We start from the raw sequence: 22,686 nt of genomic DNA, 5'->3' as shown, positions 1-22,686 counted from the left end.
TATGCAGTGACCTCACCCCAAATAATCTGGTCCTGACCACAGGGCAAAGGAATGTGGCGCAAGTGAGGTATTTCCACCCAGAATTTGAGTTCTCTTTTCTTGTCTTTGAGAAGCTGTAGAGATGTGACCCTAGTGTAGCTCTTGAAGTAAAAGTGCTTCTGAAGTAGAAGAAGAAATTAAGAGGTGAGAAAGGCCTAGATGTTCCTTATCATGGAGGCCTAAGAGACCCTTGTTAGCTCTGGAAAGTGAAGGCCTTTCTGGGATCCTTGCTGGGTATGCTGTTGATACTTCACACACACACACACACACACACACACACACACACACACACACACACACACACACACACACACTCTCACACATTCCACAAAGGTGGTGGGCCTCAATGTGAACAGCATGCCCCAAAAGCTTCTAGTACCAGGTATACACCAGACACTTGGTTACTAGCACGTGAAATGCATGCGACTGATCCAAACTTCAATGTGCTATAAGAGTAAAATACCCACGGGGATTCAAAACCCAGAATGCAAAAGGCATCTTAGTAACTCTGCTGTTCGTATCACTTTTACCTGTTCCCAGCTACTGCAAGGTGCTTACGAAAATCAGCCTTACAGTACAGCTCAGACTCATGGTGCGCGTTTATGACTCTAAACTGGAGAGTGATTCAGCAGAAGACTGCCACTATGCTTTCCTCAACTTCACTTCAACCGGCTTCTTTGTGTTACTTTTGTTTGTTTGTTTTTATTAGTGATTTGATAATGGTTTGCAAGATCATAAGATTACAGGGATATAGGTCAATAACATACCCACCACCACAGCTCTGTGCTCCCTCTACCTAACCAAGATAGCCATCATGGTTTTCACAAAGTCTTAAGAGAAGTTTTTTTTTTTTTCCCTTTATAGTGTACATATGAACGAAACTTGTCTTTCAGAGAAATGTGGGTCATTCTGAAGCAGATATAAACTATAGCAATAAGAGTCCTTGGATGCAAAGAACAGAAGGAGAAAACTCCTTGACTTTCTCTCCCTCTCCCCTTCCCAGCACTTTATTTTTAAATGCGAAACCAGGGTGTGGAAGGCAGCACAATTCAGATTCCTAATGCAAAAACTTTCATGCCTGAGGCTTCAGGGTTTCAGAGTCAATCTTAGGCACCCCTATAAACCAGAGCTGAAAAGTACATTGGGGGAAAGAAGAAAGAGGGAGAAAGAGAGAAAGGTGGGATAGAAGGAAGGCAGGGAGGCAGGGAGGCAGGGAGGCAGGGAGGCAGGGAGGCAGGGAGGCAGGGAGGTAGGGAGGCAGGGAGGAAGAAAGGAAAGGAAAGGAAGGAAGGAAGGAAGGAAGGAAGGAAGGACTAAAGGCTACTTGTATACAGGATATCACTGAGCTAGCTGTTTTATGGATCTATTTTATTTTCTCTTGTTTAAAAGAAAATTAGTATGAGAGTGGGAAAGACAGCAAGGGAAAGGCTAGTGGAGAGACCATAGCACTGCCCCACCACCCATGAAGCTTCCCTGGCACCTCCCATGGTGTTCCCACATAATACCAGGGTTCAACCTTCTTACACAGTCAAGCAAATGCCGTGCTGGGAAAGCTGTCTCTCACAGGAGTTCGTCCTAGAACAAAAGAAAAATATTTCTTTCAAATGTAAATAATGCAAAAAAAAAAAAAAAGAGAGAGAGAACACAAAACACCTGGCCAGGCAACATGCTGTGCAGCATAAGGAAAGTAGCAACAATCTCCAATGTGTGAAGAGCGTCAACTAGAGGAGACGTGCCGGCCGGCCGGTGGGCGAGATAGAGCTCACGACGCTGCATCCTGAGTTTTGTCCCACGTAAGAAGTGTGGCAAATGGAAGTGTCCTGAAGCATGCGAGAGGCAGAGGTCGCGGGTATCTGGCAGTGGTTGTTAGTCAACAGGAAGACAAAAATAAGAGCTGACACTGGTGGAAAACTGTAGTAAAATACAAAAAAGGACAGAATAATCCACAAGTGAAAACCAAACTAAAGAAATTCAAGTTATTATCTGTGATATAACTCTCCCCCAGAAGAAACAAGGAAAGAGGAGGTTGGTCAGTGGTACAGTGACAGACTTGCATGTCTGAGGCCCTGGGTTTCCCTAAACATGGCAGAACGCTCTCTTAAGTGAGAAAAGAAAAAAAAAATCAAAGAAAGATATATTAGAGTACAACAAAACCAGGAATTCTGTGCATGAAAGACACCACTAATAAACTATAAGCTATAACTTGAGAATGAAGAAGTGTACATTACTAGCAAAGATGCAATATCTAGAGTAAAAAATAGATTCTTATAAACCTACAAGAAAAAGACGACCCAGAAGGAAATTGACAAGGAATCTGAACATCTCATCAAATAACAGGAACATCCAGGAAAGATTTGAACAGTCTGAGTAATTAGAGCAATTAAAACTACAGCCAGAATGGGATCTTAATTTCCACTCTCCCAGAGACTCACGTAAGAAAGACTGACAATAACAGCAATGATAAGAATGCAGAGCATATAAATTCCACATGCCACAACCGGTTGAGTAAAGAGAATCAGTTAAACATAGCAAGCTATTACTATCATAGTACAGTCTGCTATAGCAAACATTTTCAAACAGGATCAGTGTTGATTAAAATTGAAATGCCTAAGGGTGGGAGAGATAGCATAATGCAAAGAGACTCTCATGCCTGAGGCTCTAAAGTCATAGGTTCAATCCCCTGAACCACCATAAGCCAGAGCTAAGCAGTGTTGGGTGGGAGGAATGAAAGAAAGAAAAAAAACGAAATGCCTAAATAATTTCCCAAATATACAATAGAATGATAATCAGATATTCAAAACATATCATTTCTTATTTTTGAAAAAAAAATAAATGTATTTCTTGGAGCCAAGTGCACATAGTAGGAAGCACAAGGACCTGCAAAGGACCCCGGTTCAAGCCCTGGGTTCTCTACCTGCAGGGGGTCTCTTCACAAGTGATGAAGCAAGTCTGTAGGTGTCTTTCTCTCTCCCTCTCTATCTTCACCACCCCTCTCAATTTATCTCTGTCCTACCCAAAAATAACTTACCATAGAAGCAGTGTATATGTAGTGCAGGCACTGAGCTCAAGCAATAAACCTAGAGGGAGATACATAAGTGAATAAATAAGACTTCAGGAGGTGGGGCTACGGAGTAGCAGCAGCTGCATTCAGATCACCTGAGAACACAACAAGACAAGATATGGAATACTTTGGGAACCTACCAAGTCACAAGCGAGTGCAAACATATATGGCTCCTGGACAGAGAGGGGCCCAAGGAGAGATTCCTGGGGCTGAAAGCCCAAATACACTCAGGAGCAAATGGTAAAAGCCCAGCAGTCTGCCAGTTGAGGCACCACCTCTGGTCTGAGTTATATCAACAAATAGGCTGAGACAGAAGGAGTGAATCTTCTAGGGCTCACCAAATGCATGAGTGAGTCTCCATTTCTACTGTCCTTTGGAGGCTGGAGCAGCAGCAGGGAGGCCCTGTGCTGACATAGGGGCAGAGACCTGATAAGGCAACTCAGGAGAAGACATACACTCCCAGTGGTCTGAAAGTGGGGCTGTGTAGTGGCAGCCTTTCCACATTGTTTTAATGAATTTGGAGACACATTGAATAAATTGCCTCAGAACCCAAGGAGTGCAAATAGTATTTGTTTAGAAACTCACAGGGCCAAGGACTGCTGCCCATCTTGCCTCTGGCTATTGTCTGAGAAGCCAAATTGGGCCTGGGGCTTTGGACCCTTGGGGCATGGGGAGTCTCTTTGCATAAGCACTGTGCTATCTCTCCCCCACCCTGTTTTATCTCTAGGTTAGGAGTGAGTAATTAAGCTTAAAAAAATCTACATATAGTTAAAAAGCCTGCAGGCTCTATTAGCCTACAGGGAAGGTATAGAACAAAAGAGGGTTTAACAGCCACCATGATTCACCTTACAGACTGAGACATGAAAGACTATTAATTTCCATAACTGTGAACTTTTTAAGTCCCTTACTTAGACACAAGTCAATCCAGGCAAGTGTGATTAGTGGATTGAAAGTACTGAGAGAGGACCTCAAAAACACACCATATACAATGGTTAAGCCAAGAAGAAACACTGGAGAAATGAACCAGGACAAAAGCCCAGATAAATCTCCCACAAAGGCAGAAGCACATAAGAATGTGGACAAGATCAAAACACTGAAGTATTAGTCACAGGACTGAGGAAAGAGTTCGAAAGTAATATCAGAGATGGGGAAACAACAAATGAGATTCTGAGAGAAAACATTAACTATCTCGAGGTAATCATGAGCTAAAAGCTGAAATAGCTGAGCTAAGAACACAACTAGCTGAACAAGCTAATGCAGTATCAGAACAGGGTAACAAAATAGTTGAGCTACAGAAAACAACAAAGGGGAAACGTAATAGGATAAGTGAGGCAGACAACAGAACTAGCAAGACTGTGGATGAATTAGAGAAAACTAATAAAGAAGTAAGAGATCTCAAAAAGAGATTAAGAGAGTGAAAACAACAACAGAGACATATGGGATGATTTCAAAAGAAGTAATATACACGTTATTGGCTTGCCAGAGGAAGAAGGAGAAGGAGGGGAAGAAAGCATTCTACAGGACATAATTGCTGAAAACTTCTTTAGTCTAGACAACATAAAAGACATAGTTTCAAGAAGCTCAGAGGGTCCCAAACAGCATTAACCCAGACTTGAAGATACCAAGACACATCCTATTTAGAATGAAAAGGAATAAGGATAAAGAAAGGAACTTGAACACTGCAAGAGAAAAACAAAGAGTCACCTACAGAGGAAAATCCATAAGATTAGCAGCAGATTTCTCCACACAAACACTACAGGCCAGAAGAGAATGGCAAGATAGCTATCGAGTGCTCAATGAGAAAGGTTTTCAACCAAGACTACTGTATCCTGATAGACTGTCATTCAAAGTAGATGGAGGCATAAAAACCTTCTCAGACAAGCAACAGTTGAAGGAATCATCTATCACCAAGCCTGACCTGCAAAAAAGTTCTGAAATGTCTCTTATAAACAATCACATTATCATAAACATGCCATATATCAGAACACTCTAAATTTTTTTAATTTATTTTCTTTTTTTAAAAAATATTTTATTTTATTTATTTATTCCCTTTTGTTGCCCTTGTTGTTTTATTGTTGTAGTTATTATTGTTGTTGTCATCGTTGTTGGATAGGACAGAGAGAAACGGAGAGAGGAGGGGAAGACAGAGAGGGGGAGAGAAAGATAGACACCTGCAGACCTGCTTCACCGCCTGTGAAGCAACTCCCCTGCAGGTGGGGAGCCGGGGTTCAAACCGGGATCTTTATGCCGGTCCTTGTGCTTTGCGCCACCTGAGCTTAACCCGCTGCGCTACAGCCCGACTCCCCACTCTAAAATTTTAGAATAATGTCATTAAATATCTCCATTCAATAATATCTCTAAATGCCAATGGCCTGAATTCACCTACTAAAAGTCACAGAGTGACTTTGGAAGATAGAGCAGAAAATACAACCAAATGTTGTCTTCAGGAATCCCACCTAACTCAACAAGACAAACACAGATTCAAAGTGAAATAATGGAAAACACCATACAAGCCTATGGACCACAGAAAAGGGGGCAATAACAGATATTCTCAATGTGACACAATAGATCTTAAAACAAGTAAATGAAGAAAAAAATTCTTTATTAATGAGAGACAGAGATCCAGAGTATGGGGGCTGGGCAGTGGTGCTCCCAGATCAGCACACACAGTAGTAAGAACAAGCACCCAACAAGGGTCCTACAGGGGGGTCACTTCATCAGTGTCAAAGCAGATCTGCATGTGCCTGTCTCTCTCCTTCAAAGTTTATCTCTGTCTTATTGAATAAAATGGTAAAAAAAAAAAAGAAAAGAAAAAAGGGAATGTCTGCCAGGAGCAGTGGATTCCTAGCACAGTCACCGAACCCCCAGCAATTAACTCTGAAGGAGAAACAAGAGAGTCAGAGTATCACTCTGGTGCTTGTTATGCCAGATACTGAATTAAGGATCTCATGCTCAATGATCTATTGCTTTATCCACTGTGCCACCTCCTAGATCATAAGCATAAAATTTCATAACGTTGGGAGTCGGGTGGTAGCGCAGCAGGTTAAGCGCATGTGGCACCAAGCACAAGGACTGGCGTGAGGATCCTGGTTCGAGCCCCCAACTCCCCACTTGTAGGGGAGTTGCTTCACAGGCGGTGAAGCAGGTCTGCAGGTGTCTGTCTTTCTCTCCCCCTCTCTGTCTTCTCCTCCTCTCTCCATTTCTCTTTGTCCTAGCCAACAACGATGATATCAATACTGACTACAACAATAAAACAACAAGGTCAACAAAAGGGAATAAATAAATAAATATTTTAAAAATTTCATAACATTAATTGAGATAGACTTTTAAAATAAAATGTATAATACTAAATTCAAAAGGGTGTGTGTGTGTGTGTGTGTGTGTGTGTGTGTGTGTGTGTGTGTGTGAAATAATATTGCATAAAATTTCCCATGGAGAATTAGCATAGGGTCAGAGTATGAGCAAACCTGTCACTTTCTACTCTTTAAAATGCTACTTAGGGTCTGGGCAGTGGCATACCTGGTTGAGCCAAAACATGATCAAAACGTGATTATGATCCCGTGATCCCATGATCCTATGATCAAAGGCCCAAAGTTCAAGGTAGTACCTCTTCCCTTGACCTCTCCCTCTCTATCTCCCCTTCCTCTCTCAATCTCCCTTTCCTATCAAAAAAGAATGAAATCTAAAATGCTATTTGATGTTTACCTACTGTGAATGAATGCTTGTTTTAATGGTGATAACCATAGTTATAACAAGGAACTGCGGAGAAAGTGCTGAAGAAGAAGGCACAAAGGTACATGGCAGCAATTGCCACAAACATGACAGTGAGAAACAGACACACCTGTGTTTCCCTGAGAAGCTAACAAGTGTCACACTGCTAGCAGAATGACTGAGGGGTGCAGCCTGGGGTGTCACCTCTTGGATGGAGTCACAGCACATGGCAGAAAGAGAATCCTTGGCCTCTTAAGATGTGTCCAATCTTTTCTGTGATCGCTTTAGCCACCTCTACCTAAATGGTGACAGGAGAGAGACCTGGGGAGGAGGGACTTGGCCTCCTGTAATATACACTTCTATCAGTCACTAAGGAAATGTCAGAAAGTACTTCTGTGTAGCAGATGGTGAAGGGTATATTAAACCTAAATAAACTAATTTCCACACACTTTGGGTAAAGCAATTAAAAATCTTTGATTTTTTGTTTGTTTGTTTGTTTTGCACTGTGATGTTTTTGAAATGTATGAACTTGAGAAAAAATGTTCAGAATCAATGAAAGATTAAAAACTAAAGCTGTGAATGTAAACAAGGGTCATATGTACAACTAAAATTCCATGGTGCTTGGGGTATTTCCATTTCCCAAAGTCAAGCAATAGAAAGCCCCCTTGGTCTCAGTCAGGGGGCTGAGTCACCATCTTCGACTGGCAGGCAAGTCTCAAATGATTTCCACGCCTCCTTCTTGTGAGAAGCAGGCAATCTGGTTATCTCAGAACGGGCTTCAGCCTTTAGCACCACTGACAATATAGCCACAATATGGTAAGTGTCAGCACTCGCTGTAATCCTTTGTTCTTCACACTTTGTACTGGGAGAGGACTTTTGAAAGGAATTTGCCAGAGTATGGTTACAAATAAAAGCATCGCACAGGAGACAAGGGTGGCTGGGCATCCTTAACCTATCACGGAAATAGATTTCACCAAATTTTATCTATTAGAAAAAGCAAGTCAGGGAGTCGGGCGGTAGTGCAGCGTGATAAGCACAATTGGCACGAGGCGCAAGGACCAGCGTAAGGATCCTGGTTCAAGCCCCCAGCTCCCCACTTGTAGGGGAGTTGCTTCACAGGCGGTGAAGCAGGTCTGCAGGTGTCTATATCTTTCTCTCCCCCTCTCTGTCTTCCCCTCCTATCTCCATTTCTCTGTCCTATCCAACAATGACGACATCAATAACAACAACAATAATAACTACAACAATAAAGTAACAAGGGCAACAAAAGGGAATAAATAAAAAAAAAAAAGAAAAGAAAAGGCAAGTCAGGTAAGGCACTGTGGGCCACTCACATGATAGAACTCATTCCCTACCGTGTGCATACCCTGGGTTTGAGGTCTGAGAGACGCTCGGGAGCTACGGTCTCCCTCTCCCTCTCCCTCTCCCTCTCCCTCTCCCTCTCCCTCTCCCTCTCCCTCTCTCTCTCTCTCTCTCTCTGTGCTTTTTTGTCTTTACTGCCACCAGGGTTACCACTGGGGCTCTGTACCTACATGATGGAATCACCAATCCTACTGGCCATTCCTCCTCCCTGCCTCCTTTTTTTTCCTTCTATTTTATTGAATAAGACAGAGAGAAATTGAGAGAGAAGTGGAGATGTAGGGGGAGAGAGAGAAAGACAGACAGATTTAGAGCTGCTTCACTGCTTGTGGCATCCCCCTTGAAGGTGGGAGCAGGGGCTCGAACCTGGATTCTTGCACATGGTACTGTGTGTATGTGGTCAACCGAGTATGTCACTGCCTGATCCTGTATGTCTGTCTCTGTCTTTCAAAAACTAAATCTCTGAAATGAAAATGTTGGCCAGGAGTGATGAGACTGTGTGCTTGCAACCCCAATGTTGAAAAGAGTAAGTAGCCAACTCTAAACTCTAACCCAGTTAAATTCAGGGAAGAGTTACAGGAGGACCTCCATGTAAAATTCAGGCTTGGTATTTGCCAAGAACTATTCCTACAAAATGGTTCCCTCAATCCAACAGGTCACAAATCACTCTAAGTACACTGTGACCAAAATATATGGTTAACTTTTTTTTTTAATTGGCTATTTTGCATATCTTTCTGTTAGTATTTGAATGGAATTTACTAAGTATTTTTTTCCCACTTGGACAATCTTTGAAGGTATAGAAATGCTATGAAAACTCATGACAGCCTGGTGGTATATAGCTGTCAGGAGACAAAGTCATGTGGGAGAGTCAACATGAATCATGGATTTTATCCCAGACCTGCCTCCTGAGCAGCTGGTCACCCCTTTGCCCCTTCCTTCATTAAGGCCTGGTGAATAGTGACCAATCGCTAGGCAGTAGGTCAGATAGGAAGATTTTGTGATGAATAACCATAGTAATAGTTAACGTAGTCAGAAGACAGCTCACCAAATCGAGTGTATGCCTGGCCACGTGCAAGATTTGGGTCTGGGACCCTGGCACCACGTGGGGCGGCCTTGTCTACCCTCCTGCACCTCCTTTCTTATTCTCCTTCATTTGTGGGCTGTTTAGAGAAACTTGGAGTTCTTCCTGCTTTGCCATTGAGGACAATCTAGAAAATCAGTTGGCCTTAGCCTCGTGCCGAGTTGAGTCTGTTCTGACCTTATGGAACAGGGTCACCATCTGCAAAAACCAGCGCTCAGTAACAATGCTTGGATCAAGAAATGTATTTGCTTCACCCAACACAGTTCCTTCACAGTTCTTTAACCAACACATTCTCCTTCTTTGTTTTTTCTTCCATGCTGCAGTTTTGAAAACACAAATGTAAAAGAATCAAAGTTAAAGATGAGGAAACAGCAGACAGAGCAGACCAGTCTCCAGGAAAGAAGGCTGATAGGTGAAATAGATTGTAGTAGCCACGTTTAAAAGTCTTGACCTTATAGGAATAGTCCTTGAAATAATTGTAAAGAAATTCTCTCACTAATAATGCAACATGACCTGTGTGTGTGTTTATCAGTGTCCACACTGCGATCATCCTCTCTGGCATTATGCTACTCCACTGCAGAATACTGTGCCCCAGGATGGTTCCGTAGCCCCCACGTCCACTTGGTCGATTCCAAATTATATTCCTCCATGAGGATCATTTCTGGAACCATCCGTTCCACCCCGGTTCCATGGCTGCCAGTTCTTAGCAACATCGCCCCGCCAGATATTTGTCGGGATGCGGCATCATCTAAGTTCATTTCCCACGTCTACGCTCGACCGGACCTGCCAATATACGCGGATATCTTTGCCCACCCTGTTCAACGCTTGACGTCTCGTCACCCAATCTGGTCCCCTACGCCTACACTGAACTTCTCTGTTCCAGACTCTTGGAAACAGAGTTGGCAGTTAGCTGAGGTAAAGAACAAACACCTCATCACAGACCCCTGCAAGCGTCAACCCGGCTCTGACCTAGCACGTTATGATCAGGCCCTCCTCAATCGCTATCGAACAGGCCATGGCCGGTGTGCTGCTATGTTCCATCGCTGGGGAGCCAGAGACGACCCGAACCGCCCCTGCAGCTCCAGACAGACCATGACCCACGTAGTCAATGACTGCCACCTCTCCAGATTCAAAGGAGGTCTCGAAACTTGACATCAGGCTCAACCTGACGCTGTTGACTGGCTACGGAAGAAGGGCAAACGCTAGAAGAAGAAGGAGAAGTGTCTAAGAGAGCAACCAAGCATCTAATAAATGGCATAACACAATGTGAAGAAAAATCAGAGAGAATATTATGGTTTCAATTATAAACAAATGTTTGCAGAAAACTAGATGCCGTTTCAGACCTCGAAAGCCAAGAAAGTGTGTGTGTAGAGAGAGAGAGAGGTTAAAATGCTGGGAAGAGTATAAATAAGCACCTCCCAAGCAACCTCTCTAAGGACAACTGTGCAAAATTTAGAAGTGTGACCCAATCACTCTGCTCCCCAGATACCCTAGTCAACCAGCAAGATAGTAACCTCGCATTCTGCCCCATCAGGCACTGCTAGAACTCAGCATCTAGTGGGCAGGACTGGGAACGGAAGGCAAACTAGACCAGAGCTAGCCAAAAATACACATCATGTTCAGAAAAATAAAAGGTGTCATGAATATGTCTTTTTCTTTTCGAAAGAAAAAGGAAGTGAAGGAAAAAAAAAAAAAAAGGAAAGAAAGTGGTGACTTAGCCCTTGTTCTTCACAGGAAAAAGTTGGATCTGTGCAGCTGACTCGGACAGAGCATGTCTGTGTAGTTCTGCTGGGGTTGGGGCTCACCTAGTCAAACACGGCAATTTAGATGAAGGCAACCTAGATTTCCAAACTTCACACTGAAAGTGAGGGTTCCCCTGGAGAAAGAGGCCTTTTCTTCCCCCAAATGTCAAACCTGAAGGTAGACTTTCCAGTTCAATGACCACCTGCCACAATCAACGTCTTTGTCAAAACTAGTTATCAGGCCACATTTTTGAGGTTTCGATTTCTTGATAAGGATGGTAGGGAGATTGGACTAATGGTACCTTTCTAGTCTTGGCACTCCGCAGGCCTATGGAAGAAGGCTCAGACTGTACCTATCAAGGTGACATACAGCTTAGTTGTGTGAGCTCCCCAGCTGCACACAGATCCCTTTTGTAAAGTTATTTTATTGAGAGACTCATAGTGTCAATGACTGACAGAACCTTAGACCTCAAGGAGGTGTTTTTAAGGAAAAAAGCACTGAGGCATAAATGTAGAAGTACTTTTGTTTCCTTGTTTTGTCAGTTTTTTGTGCAGAAGCATTCAACCCCCACCCCGTTTTTTCTTTCTTTTTCTTTTCTTCTTTTTTCTTTATTTCCTTTTTTTTTTTTTTTTTTTTGCTCCCAGGGTTATTGCTGGGGCTCCATGCCTGCACTATGAATCCACTGTTCCTGGTGGCCATTTTTTCCCCTTTTTACTGGACAGGGAAGAGAAAAATTGAGAGGGGAGGGGGGGATAGAGAGGGAGAGAGAAAGAAAGACACTCGCAGACCTGCTTCACTGCTTGTGAAGCGCCCCCACACACACACAGCTGAGGAGCTGGGGGCTCAAACCTGGTTCCTTGCGCTTAGTAGCATGTATGCTTACCTGCCCACCTGCCCCCGCCCACCCCTTGCTTTTTCTCCTAGACTTGCAGCCAGTTTGCGTTTAGAACAGTTACAGCAATCTGACTGATTTTCCTGGCCGGCTGCAAAGCCCTGACAACCTGTCATTCTTTCATTGGCATCTCTGTGACTGCACGGCAATTCTCTTTCTATTTTAACTCTGTATGCTATTGGGGACAGATGGTGACCTTGAAATGTCCCTCACCCAGGTGGTAGAAAGTCCACTTAGGAAACCCTGGCCTCATGTCCCCACAGTCAGGTCTGAGCAAGTTCCTGGTCACCTCCAAAAGCCTTGTCTATCACTGTGTGCCTCAGTTTCCCCACACTTTCTCTCCTTCTATACAAAACCTCTACCCTGACTCCATCGCTGTGAGCCCCGTGGCGCCCTGTAACTCTTAGGAACTGAGGGTCTGGAAATTCCCCACCCAGAACCTTGAGCAAACAAACATACTCACTCAACTTGGGTCTTTACCATCTGTCAAAAGCAGCTGACAGGTCCTTACCAATGACCTCATGCACACAGCACTGCCTGACTTAGAGCGTGAAAGTGACCTGGACGTTCAAGTGACGGAGTTAGCCACAGGATTAGGCTAATTCACTATTAAGTAATGATTTTAAAATCATAAGACATGTATCTTTGTCTTCTCTGTTTTCTCCAACACTGCTTTAAAAAGAAAAGAAAAGAAAAGGGAGTCGGGCAGTAGTGCAGCAGGTGAAGCACACGTGGCACAAAGCACAAGGACCGGCTTAAGGATCCTCGTTCCAGTCCCCGGCTCCCCACCTGCAGGGGAGTCACCTCACAGGCAGTGAAGCAGATCTGCAGGTGTCTCTTTCTCTCCTCCTCTCTGTCTTCCCCTCCTCTCCCCATTTCTCTCTGTCCTATCCAACAACAATGACATCAAAAACAACAACAATAATAACTACAACAATAAAACAAGGGAATAAATAAATAAATATTAAAGAAAAGAAAAGAAAAACTTCATTTCTCAAATTGTATTTTAGCTGAGTATTTGAAATATGGATTTGGGAACAGATGTGGGTATTGAAAATGATACTGGGAGTTGGGCAGTAGCGCAGCAGGTTAAGCGCAGGTGGCGCCAAACGCAAGGACCAGCGAAAGGATCCTGGTTTGAGCCCCCGGCTCCCCATCTGCAGAGGAGTCGCTTCACAGGCGGTAAAGCGGGTCTGCAGGTGTCTATCTTTCTCTCCTCTTCTCTGTCTTCCCCTCCTCTCTCCATTTCTCTCTGTCCTATCCAACAACAATGACATTGATAATAACTACAACGATAAAACAACAAGGGCAGCAAAAGGGAATAAATAAATAAATAAAAAGAAAATGATACTAAAAGGTCTGGGGAGACATGTCAGTGGAGGCAAAGCTCAAGACTCTGTCCCATGCCAGCAGCGAGCAAAGGCCCCAAGCCCTCAGACAAACTTACCAAAGAATCACGTGACAAGGAGTCCTCACAAATGCTCAAAATATGCCTTAGTGGCTACAAGTCATCCAAAGTGAGAAGAACCAGAGACTGGAGTTGTTAAGGAGGAAGTAGAAAAGGACAAAGGGGCCCCGGAGTCTTTTTTGCCCTTCCTCATCCTTTGCAGTCTGGAGCAAGAAGACAGTCTCTCACCAACCTAGATACACTAACACCTTCCCCCACACACGCTGCCTCTCCATTCCCACTACTTGACTCTTCTCCAAAGCACTGACCCTTTTCTGCTACAGAAGTCAACCATGAATGCTGCTTGTTGAATGTCTCTCCCACCAACATCTAAGCTCTAAGAGATCAGGAATATGTCTCTTGCCATTGATTCATGCCCTTTTCCTAAAGCAATGACACAAGAGATAGTAAGATGAATATTTTTTATATTAAGATGAATATTGTGTGTGTGTGTGTGTGTGTGTGTGTGTGTGTGTATGTATGTGTGTGCGCGCGTGTATGTAAGTGTTGAGACTTGAACCTAGGGACACAGGGAGTACAGGCTCTAATGCTGAGCCACATCCTGGCAGCTGCAATGGCCCGGCTTCATTCCAGCCTTTTCCTTTCCACTGGAAGAAAGGACAGTCACCCCCCTCCGACTCTCCCCAGCCCCCTGACCACATGTCCTGCTCTACTTTGCGTCACTGTGAGGAACGTGCTGTCAGCGGAGGCTCACTGCTGTCATTGTTATCTGCATCTGGATCATGTATGTTACCTCAAGAGCAAGATAAGTCTATCAGGGTTCTCTCCCCTAGTGAGAAAAGCTGCACACTTGTCCTTGTAATTGGAACGTGTTTTTTTTTTTTTTTATTCCCACTTCTCCTCAGCGCTAATCATCAATGTTCACACAAGCTCCAGATGGCATAGACTGTTTTACAGATACAGAAATAGAATCTCAGGAACAGGGCCAGACGGTGGTGTGCTTGGTTAAGCACACACACTACAATGCACAGAGACCCGGGTTCAGTCCCTGGTTCAAGCCCCTGCAAGGGGAAAGTTTCATGAGTGGTGCAGCAGGGGAGCAGGTGTCTCTCTGTCTCTCTCCCTCTCTACCTTCCCCTCCCATTTCAATTTCTCTCTGTCCCTGTTCAATAATAATCAAATTAAATTAAATTAAAAATATTTAGGATCTTGGGGAGTATAAGGAGCTTCCCATGTAAATCCCACGAGAGGGTAAAGTGGACCCACTGGCCTCTCCCCAAAGTCTAGCTTCTCAGCACTCTGCTCGGCTGGGGCAAATCTGACATTGTTTTTCAGAGTCTTGAAGTTAAAAATCATATTCTTCTCTTGAATGTTTGGAGACAAATTAGTATTTGAAGTATAGTACCCTGTCTTTAGTATCCACTAAAGACATGCACTTTCTTTTGATGTTTGTTATAATCTGCACAAATCCCCAATTTGGAGCTTTGTAGAAGCAGAAACCCCTCTCCAGGCTGCTGTCACTCCTGTGAGTGCAGCAAAGGGACCAAGAGCAATCAGCATGTTTAAGCCAGTCTCAGGTTGAGTCCAAAGCAGAACTCATCCATAAAGTTGACTAGGCAAGAGATTCAACAACTGGCGGGGAGCATCTTAAACAAATACAGACAGCACTGAGAGGAAAGGAAGAGGGGGGTGGTGGCGGTGGGAAGACACCCTCTGGGTCAACACAGCAGCTCTGCTGAGGAAAAAGCAGAACAGAGAGAGAACACATTTAGAGACACTGGTGTGCGAGTCTGCTGGCCGCTCTTGGTGCCAGCACTGCATTGCTGCCAGTGGGCCCTGGGCATCATCAGCCTAGACTCACAGCAGCGACAACCATCTTTCGTTCATGTTTGTTGTTGGCTTTCTGAAAAGTAACAGAATTCAGCTATTCCACTTCCGGAACAAGCCCTTCCATTCAGCTCATTATCTTTAACAGTTGGTGCAAACATCTTCAGCTTCAGCATGCAGGAAAACGCCATCATGTTGACTTGAACGTACCCCATAAATGACTTGCAACCGTCTCAAAGGATAATGGTAGCTGGGGACTCATGTTAATGTCCTGTTTTTCATTTAGTAGCTTCTAATACATATTCCGAATGTTTACCCCATGACAGGTTTTTTGAAGAAAAATAATGTGCCTAATTAGCAAACTGCTTTACCTTGCTCGTTAAAAACTGTCTTCATGGGAGTCAGGCGGTAGCGCAGGGGGTTAAGCGCATGAGGCGTGAAGCGCAAGGACCAACATCAGGATCCCGGTTCCAGCACCCGACTCCCCAACTGCAGAGGAGTCACTTCACAGGCGGTGAAGCAGGTCTGCAGGTGTCTATCTGTCTCTCCCCCTCTTTGTCTTCCCCTCCTCTCTCCATTTCTCTCTGTCCTAACTAACAGTGATGACATCAATAACAACAATAATAATAACTACAACAATAAAACAAGGGCAAGAAAACGGAAAATAAATAAATAAAACATAACAAAACTATCTTCATTGGCTAAACTAAAATGCCACTGCACATTTGTATGTGTACAGCAGACAAGCATAATATCTGAAAACTGGAAAAGCCTAGCTAGAGATTTCCAGGTGGTAATCATAATCAACTCAGCCAGAAACCATAAAGCTAAGTGCTCAGGGCCAGCCCAGCTGGCAGAGTGCAGGATTGCAGGCCTGGCTGGGTTCCTCCGCAGCACCTGTACTGGAGTGACACTCTGGTATCTGTAACTTTCTTTCTTTCTTTCTTTCTTTCTTTCTTTCTTTCTTTCTTTCTTTCTTTCTTTCTTTCTTTCTTTCTCTCTTTTGCCTCCAGGGTTATCACCAGGGCTTGGTGCCAGAACTATGAACCCACTGCTCCTGGAGGCCATTTTCCCTATTTTATTGGACAAGACACAGAGAAACTGAGAGGGGTTGGGGAGATTGATAGGGAGAGAGAAAGAGAGACACCTGCAGACTTGCTTCACCACTTATGAAGTGACACCCTGCAAGTGGGGGGGGGGGCTGGGCCTCGAACTCTGGTTCTTGTGCTTAGTACTATGTGTGCTTAACAGAGGGTGCCACCTCCTGGCCCCCAACTTTCTCTTTCTCATGAGACCATTGCATACGGAGTAAATACAGTGAGTCTTAGTTCAAGAGTCATTTAAACATTTGTCATTTCGTTTGCTTGATTTATTTCTTCTTTTATTAACAGTCCACTCAAGGTTTATTTTACATATCTATTTCTGAGAAGCCTGGGACATCACACACACACTCTCATTTTCCTGAGCCAGCTTCTCACATTTAGAGAGAGAGGTGGGGCTTCCTTCAGTGTTGTGACACCTTCCACACCAGAGCTTGTACCTGGGCTGTTCAGATCTCCAGAGACTTGGATTCACAAACAACTCCAGCTGTAACTGTTCATTGACTCTCTTGGCCCTGGTGACATCACCTAGCAGCCATACCCCCCCCCACACACACACACACTAGATCTTGACTGAAAAGATGTCCATTTGGGGGCTGGGGAACAGATCACGAGGAAGAGCACAGACCTTGCTGCATTTCAGGCCCTGGGTTCATGGAATCTATTGTTTATCCCTCTGGAGTATGAACCAAAGATCTTTAGGGGGTGCAGAAGGTGGAAGGTCGGGCTTCTATGGACATGGTCATTCTGGCAGGTTGGTCCATACTCCCAGCCTGTTTCTATCTTTCCCTAGTGGGGTAGGGCTCTGGGGAGGAACCATTATATCTCATCAGAAACAAAAGTAAACTCCAAATGGATCAAGGACCTAGATGTTAAACCAGAAACTCTCAGGTACTTAGAGGAAAATATTGGTAGAACTTTTTCTCATCTAAATTTCAAAGGCATCTTTGACGATACAGACTCAATTGTAAGGAAGACTAAAACAAAAATAAGCCAATGGGATTACATCAAAACGAAAAGCTTCTTCACAGCAAAAGAAACTATCATCCAAAGAGACTCCCCACAGAATGAGAGATCTTTACATACCATACATCAGACATGAGACTAATAAGCAAAATATATAGTCCACCCAACTTAACAACAAAAAAGCAAATGACCAGGGCCGGTCGGTAGCACAGGCAGTTAAGAACACATGGAGCAAAGCACAAGGTCTGGCATAAGGACCCCGGCCCCCCACCTACAGGGAGGTCACTTCATAGGCAGTAAAGCAGGTCTGTAGGCTCTGTGGGCTTCCCACCCGCAGGAGGGTGTCACTTTAGAAGCGCTAAAGTTGGTCTGCAGGTGTTTCTCTCACCCTCTCTGTCTTCCCCTCCTCTCTCGACTTCTCTCTGCTCTATCCAACAACATGGACAGCAATAACAGCAATGATAACAACAACAATGATAAACACAAAGGGAAACAAAAGAGAAAAAAAGGCCTCCAGGAGCAGTGGATTCATAGTGCAGGCACCGAGCCCCAGCAATAACCCTGGAGGCCCAAAGAAAGAAAGAAAAAAAAAAGCAAATGACCCAATTCAAAGTGGGGAGAGGATACAAAGAGAATATTAACCACAGAAGAGATACAAACGGCTAACAGACATGAAAGATGCTCCACGTCACTGACTATCAGAGAAATGCAGATAAAGACAACAGTGAAATACCCTTTCACCCCTGTGAGAATGCCATACATAAGACAAAACAGCAACAACTAATGCTGGAGAGCTTGTGGAGACAAAGGAATCCTCCTGCACTGCTGATGGGAATGTCAACTAGTCCAACCCCTGTGGAGAGCAGCCTGGAGAAGTCTTGCAAGGCTAAAAGTAGACAGACCTTCCTTATGACGCAGTAATTCCTCTCCTAGGGATATATTCTACGAAGTCAAACATACCCATCAAAAAAGATATGTGTACACCTATGTTCATAGCAGCACAATTCATAATAGTATGGTACACTCCTATTCAAAGCCTTGGGTTCATTCCGTGCTGCATTAATAATAATATTAATATAAGTAGATTTTAAGTAGAAGACCAAGTGAGTAAGATGTTTCTGATTATTACATTTCTGGAGAGACTGCTGTGTTGACTTCAGCTTTCGGCATTCTGTTTTCACCTAGTCCTCAGAACTACAGCATCTAGCTTGTCTCTAAGGCTCCAGTGAGCTGATCTTTGTAAAGAGCTTAGTTTTGCGTTCATAATAACAATTCAGAGACCAGTGGATAGCTTACCCCGAGAGAGCACACCTCGCTATGCATGAAGACTGGCTTCAAGCCCCAATGCTTCATGAGATTGCCACAGCACTGGGGAAAACTTCAGTGCTATGGACTCTCTCCCTGTACATCTGAAATTAAAAGAATGGGGGGGGGAGTTACCCAGGAGAGGAAAAACCATGCATGCACAAGATTCCAGCATTAACCTTTCCCCAACTTCAAAAATATAGTTTGATAAACAGAATTACTGTTCCTACTTTAGAGTCTGAACCTTCCAATTACTGCTCTTCCAGAATCCGTGTGTGTGTGTGTGTGTGTGTGTGTGTGTTCAATTCTGTGTTCAGTACAGACAGTATGAAACTTGAAACCCTGCACCTAAGAGAAGATACTCATCTCTTTAATGTCTGATTCTCTTTACAAATAGCTCTCCCCCTTGATCTCATTTCTCACTAGCCTCCAGCCCCTCCCCGTTCTGCGGAGTGGTCCCTGGCTTCATCACGACCTCTGAGACCCTCTGCAAGTTGTTCCTACTTCTGGAACAACATTCCAGGGAAGCATATCACATCTGATATCTAATTATTTGTCAAGGCCTGTCTGTTTTCTAAAGCTTTCCGGGGTTCACTCCATCTCTTTTCAGTCGCTAACCTACTTAGATGATCCCTGACCTCTTCATAGTTCTCCTATTTCTTTTTGTAGTGAGAAGTACACACATTCTGTTCTCTCTATTGGATTCTTAGGAAGTAGCAACCTGGACTGAAGTCTGTTATTGTTCTCTGAAAAGCCCCCCATTTGTTATACATTGTAAACTTCCAAAAAGACTGCATCTGTGGCCAGGGAGCTCCAAAGAATAATGCTTTTTCCACCAGAAGCATCTGCAGAAGTCTGACTGTAGTATTCAGTTATTCTTCAACTATCATCAGGATCATTGCTGGGCTCTGTTCCTATACAATAAATCCACTATTCCTGGTGGCCATTTTTCTCACTTTTTTCCTTTCCTTTAGTTGCAAGAACAGAGAGAAACTGAGAGTGGAGAAGGAGAGGTGAAGAGAGACACACGGCACTGTGTCATCACTTGTGAAACTTCCCTCTGCAGGTAGGAAAATGGGGTTTGAACCTCGGTCTTATGCATGGTGACACGTGCACTCTACTGGGTGCACCACTGCCAGGCCTCCCACATTAAAAACAACTGAATGCCAAACCAAATAACATTGCATCTGCCGATTACAACCTAACCAAAGCAACGATTGCTACCTCAACATGCTTTACCTCAGAATGTATCCAGAGACTTCACGTGTGGAATGACAACCCTTCAGCTTCATTACTCGGGTGAGACCTTTCCTTTAATAGTACACTCTAATTTCATCTCAGGTAGTTCACTTTCTAACAAAGTCCCATAACCTAGATATACACCAGTTTCTGTGAGAGAGAGCTTATGTGCACACGTATCCATAAACTATAAAATATATACCTGAAAGCAGGACTACACTAGAGTTTGCAGTGAGTACCCCCCTAACACTTCCTCTCCACTATTCCAAGCTTGGGATCCATGATTGCTCAACAAATTGTTTGGCTTCATATGTTAACTCTCTTTTCAATCACCAGGTTCCAGATGCCACCAGGATGCTGGCTAGGCTTCCCTGGATTGAAGACCCCACCAATGTGTCCTGGAGCTCAGCTTCCCCAGAGTCACACCCTACTAGGGAAAGAGAGAGGCAGACTGGGGGTATGGACCGACCAGTCAACGCCCATGTTCAGCGGGGAAGCAACTACAGAAGCCAGACCTTCTACCTTCTGCAACCCTCAACGACCCTGGGTCCATGCTCCCAGAGGGATAGAGAATGGGAAAGCTACCATGGGAGGGGGTGGGTTATGGGGATTGGGTGTTGGGAATTGTGTGGAGTTGTACCCCTCCTACCTTATGCTTTTGTTTACTAATCCTTTCTTAAATAAAAAATAAAAAATAAAAAAACTGAATGCTACAATCCTGCATCTATATTGACTAAATCAGCATGCAGAATGACACAAAGACTTCACAGTGTTCACATAATAAAACGCCTTGGTATTCAGAAAGTATTGTGCCATGAATCAAAACCTCTAATAGAATCGTAAGATATTTTGATTATGTTATGAGTGACTGTGAAATATTATGTGCAGTTTTGATACAAACTTGTGTAAAAATTCCTGATACTGGCTTGACACTGAATACATATTTCTACCACAGTCTAATTTCCCAGGAGGACGCCTCCCTGAGAAAGAGTGAGTGCGCTGGCTTCAGAGCCGCCCTTCCTCTGAGTACTCACACCTTGAAGGTCCCTGAGCCAGGTTTGGCCAGGACTCAGATGGGAAAATAGTTTGAATTCTCTCCACTGCAAAATGAGTGGGTTGATGCCATCCTGATTCAATGCTAAATTCCAAATTATCCCACATATTTATCAAAGGATTAGTACAATAGTATTCCTAATATTGATCTATTTTTTTCAGTAGTCCCGATGGAATTGGAGTTCAGAGCCCTCTGGTCATCTTCAAACGTTTCTCCCTCTCTGTGATCATGGGCCAAAATTCTTCCCTAGTGGGATAGAGGTTCTGAGACACATTCGTCTGCCCAGATGTCAGGATGGAAATCATAGCAGCATCTGCGATTTAATAGCTGAAAGGTGACAAAGCATAGAGCAGGAAAAAAAATGCTCAGTACTCAGGAAACAAAAAGTAGGAATAGTGCATATGAGAATGGGATCTTAGGGTAGAAAGAAGCTCCGAAGTCTATTTTGGATATATTGCTGGAGGCCCACAACTTCAGTAATTTTTCCTTGAGCTTGATAGCTAATGTGCAGGTGGACTAAAAATGTTGTCTGGGAAGATGGTGTCAGAGTTCAGAATCGGGCTAGACAGCTGGATTAAGGCAGAGAGTAGCTCCAAACATGAGATAAGTATATAAATACAATGAACTGTTTACCCCATCAATCCAACCCCACACCCATATCTACTGATATTTGCAGGCTCGCTCTTGGCTCTGCCCGTCTCACCGGCCGTTGGGAGATGGAGGTCAAGAACAGTCCCCGGGGGTCCCAGAGCAGCTCAGCATGTTGAGGGCGACCCACAGAGAGACAAGCACTCAGTCAGCCCTGGGAAAAGCCTTGGAGGGCAATTCATTTATTAAGAGAGAGAAAGCAAGTACATACACCCATTGCCCAGGGAGATGGTCAAGGTCATCATTAACCCAAGCACAGAGCAGCACAATGCATAGCCACATGTTGACCTATAAATTCTTTGATCACAAATGAAGAATGACCACACAAGGTTTGATCACAAGCTTTACAGTGCATATCTCCTCAGGGGCAAATTACAGGCACTTCAGAGGAAGGGGGAGGAGGAGGGGATAACTGAGCAAGAACGTATGTGATGGCTTTCAAGTTAGGCCAAACACAATGCACAGTAATTCATGGCCTTTGTTTTAAAGGTAGAGGAGAGGCATGTGCAGAAAGGTAGCCCCCATTCCAGAGAAGCCATCCATCATTAGTTCAGAAGGTCAGGGGGACCTGCCCTCCTCTCCACTTGGTGGGAATTGTGTGGAGTTGTACCCCTCTTATCCTATGGTCTTGTCAGTGTTTCCATTTTATAAAATATATATTTTTTAAAAATCTATTTTACAGGACTAAGGCATTTTCTTTCCATTCCCCATTAAAAAATGATAATTTTAACCTTTGAATAAAAAAAGGCATGGGATTTGAAACGAAAAACTCATTGTCCTACTACAATAGCTCAGTATTTTCTTTTTTAAAATATCTTATTCTATTTTTAATGAGAGATACGAAGGGGAAGATGCAGACAGGGAGGAGAGAGAGAGAGACTCGAGCACTGCTCAGCTCTTGTGATGGTGCTGAGAACTGAACCTGCAACCTCAGAGCCTCAAGCATGAAAGTCTTTTTGCAGAACTATTATGCTATCTCCTCAGCCCAGTTCAGTATTTTCTATTATGAATGTTCCTTGCTTCTGACTCTAATATGATGTTTACTCCAAAGAATATTCTTTTCAGTTGAGTAAACTTCAAATGTGCACAGCAATGTTCCGTTCATCCTTAAATCTATTTGCAAGTAACACCATCCAACGTTGAAATATTTTACTTAGGAGCATATGTGAAAGAGTTTGAACAGCCATCAGTGACCTCAAGACAGGTCACACCTCATCAAACTGGTGATGTTATGTGTTGCTCAGTGTCAGGTC

At 43.8% G+C, this 22,686-nt stretch overlaps 1 long non-coding RNA gene across 2 annotated transcripts in view; it reads right to left on the bottom strand.

Moving 5' to 3' along the window:
- LOC132534665 (uncharacterized) overlaps positions 1-22,686 on the bottom strand; it is a 183,983-nt gene that overhangs the window by 1,423 nt on the left and 159,874 nt on the right. The gene's annotated exons all lie outside the window — the stretch shown is intronic.

This window comes from Erinaceus europaeus, chromosome 19, assembly GCF_950295315.1.
Source record: "Erinaceus europaeus chromosome 19, mEriEur2.1, whole genome shotgun sequence".
Classification (NCBI taxonomy): domain Eukaryota; kingdom Metazoa; phylum Chordata; class Mammalia; order Eulipotyphla; family Erinaceidae; genus Erinaceus; species Erinaceus europaeus.
This window is presented reverse-complemented; position numbering and strand designations above follow the sequence as displayed.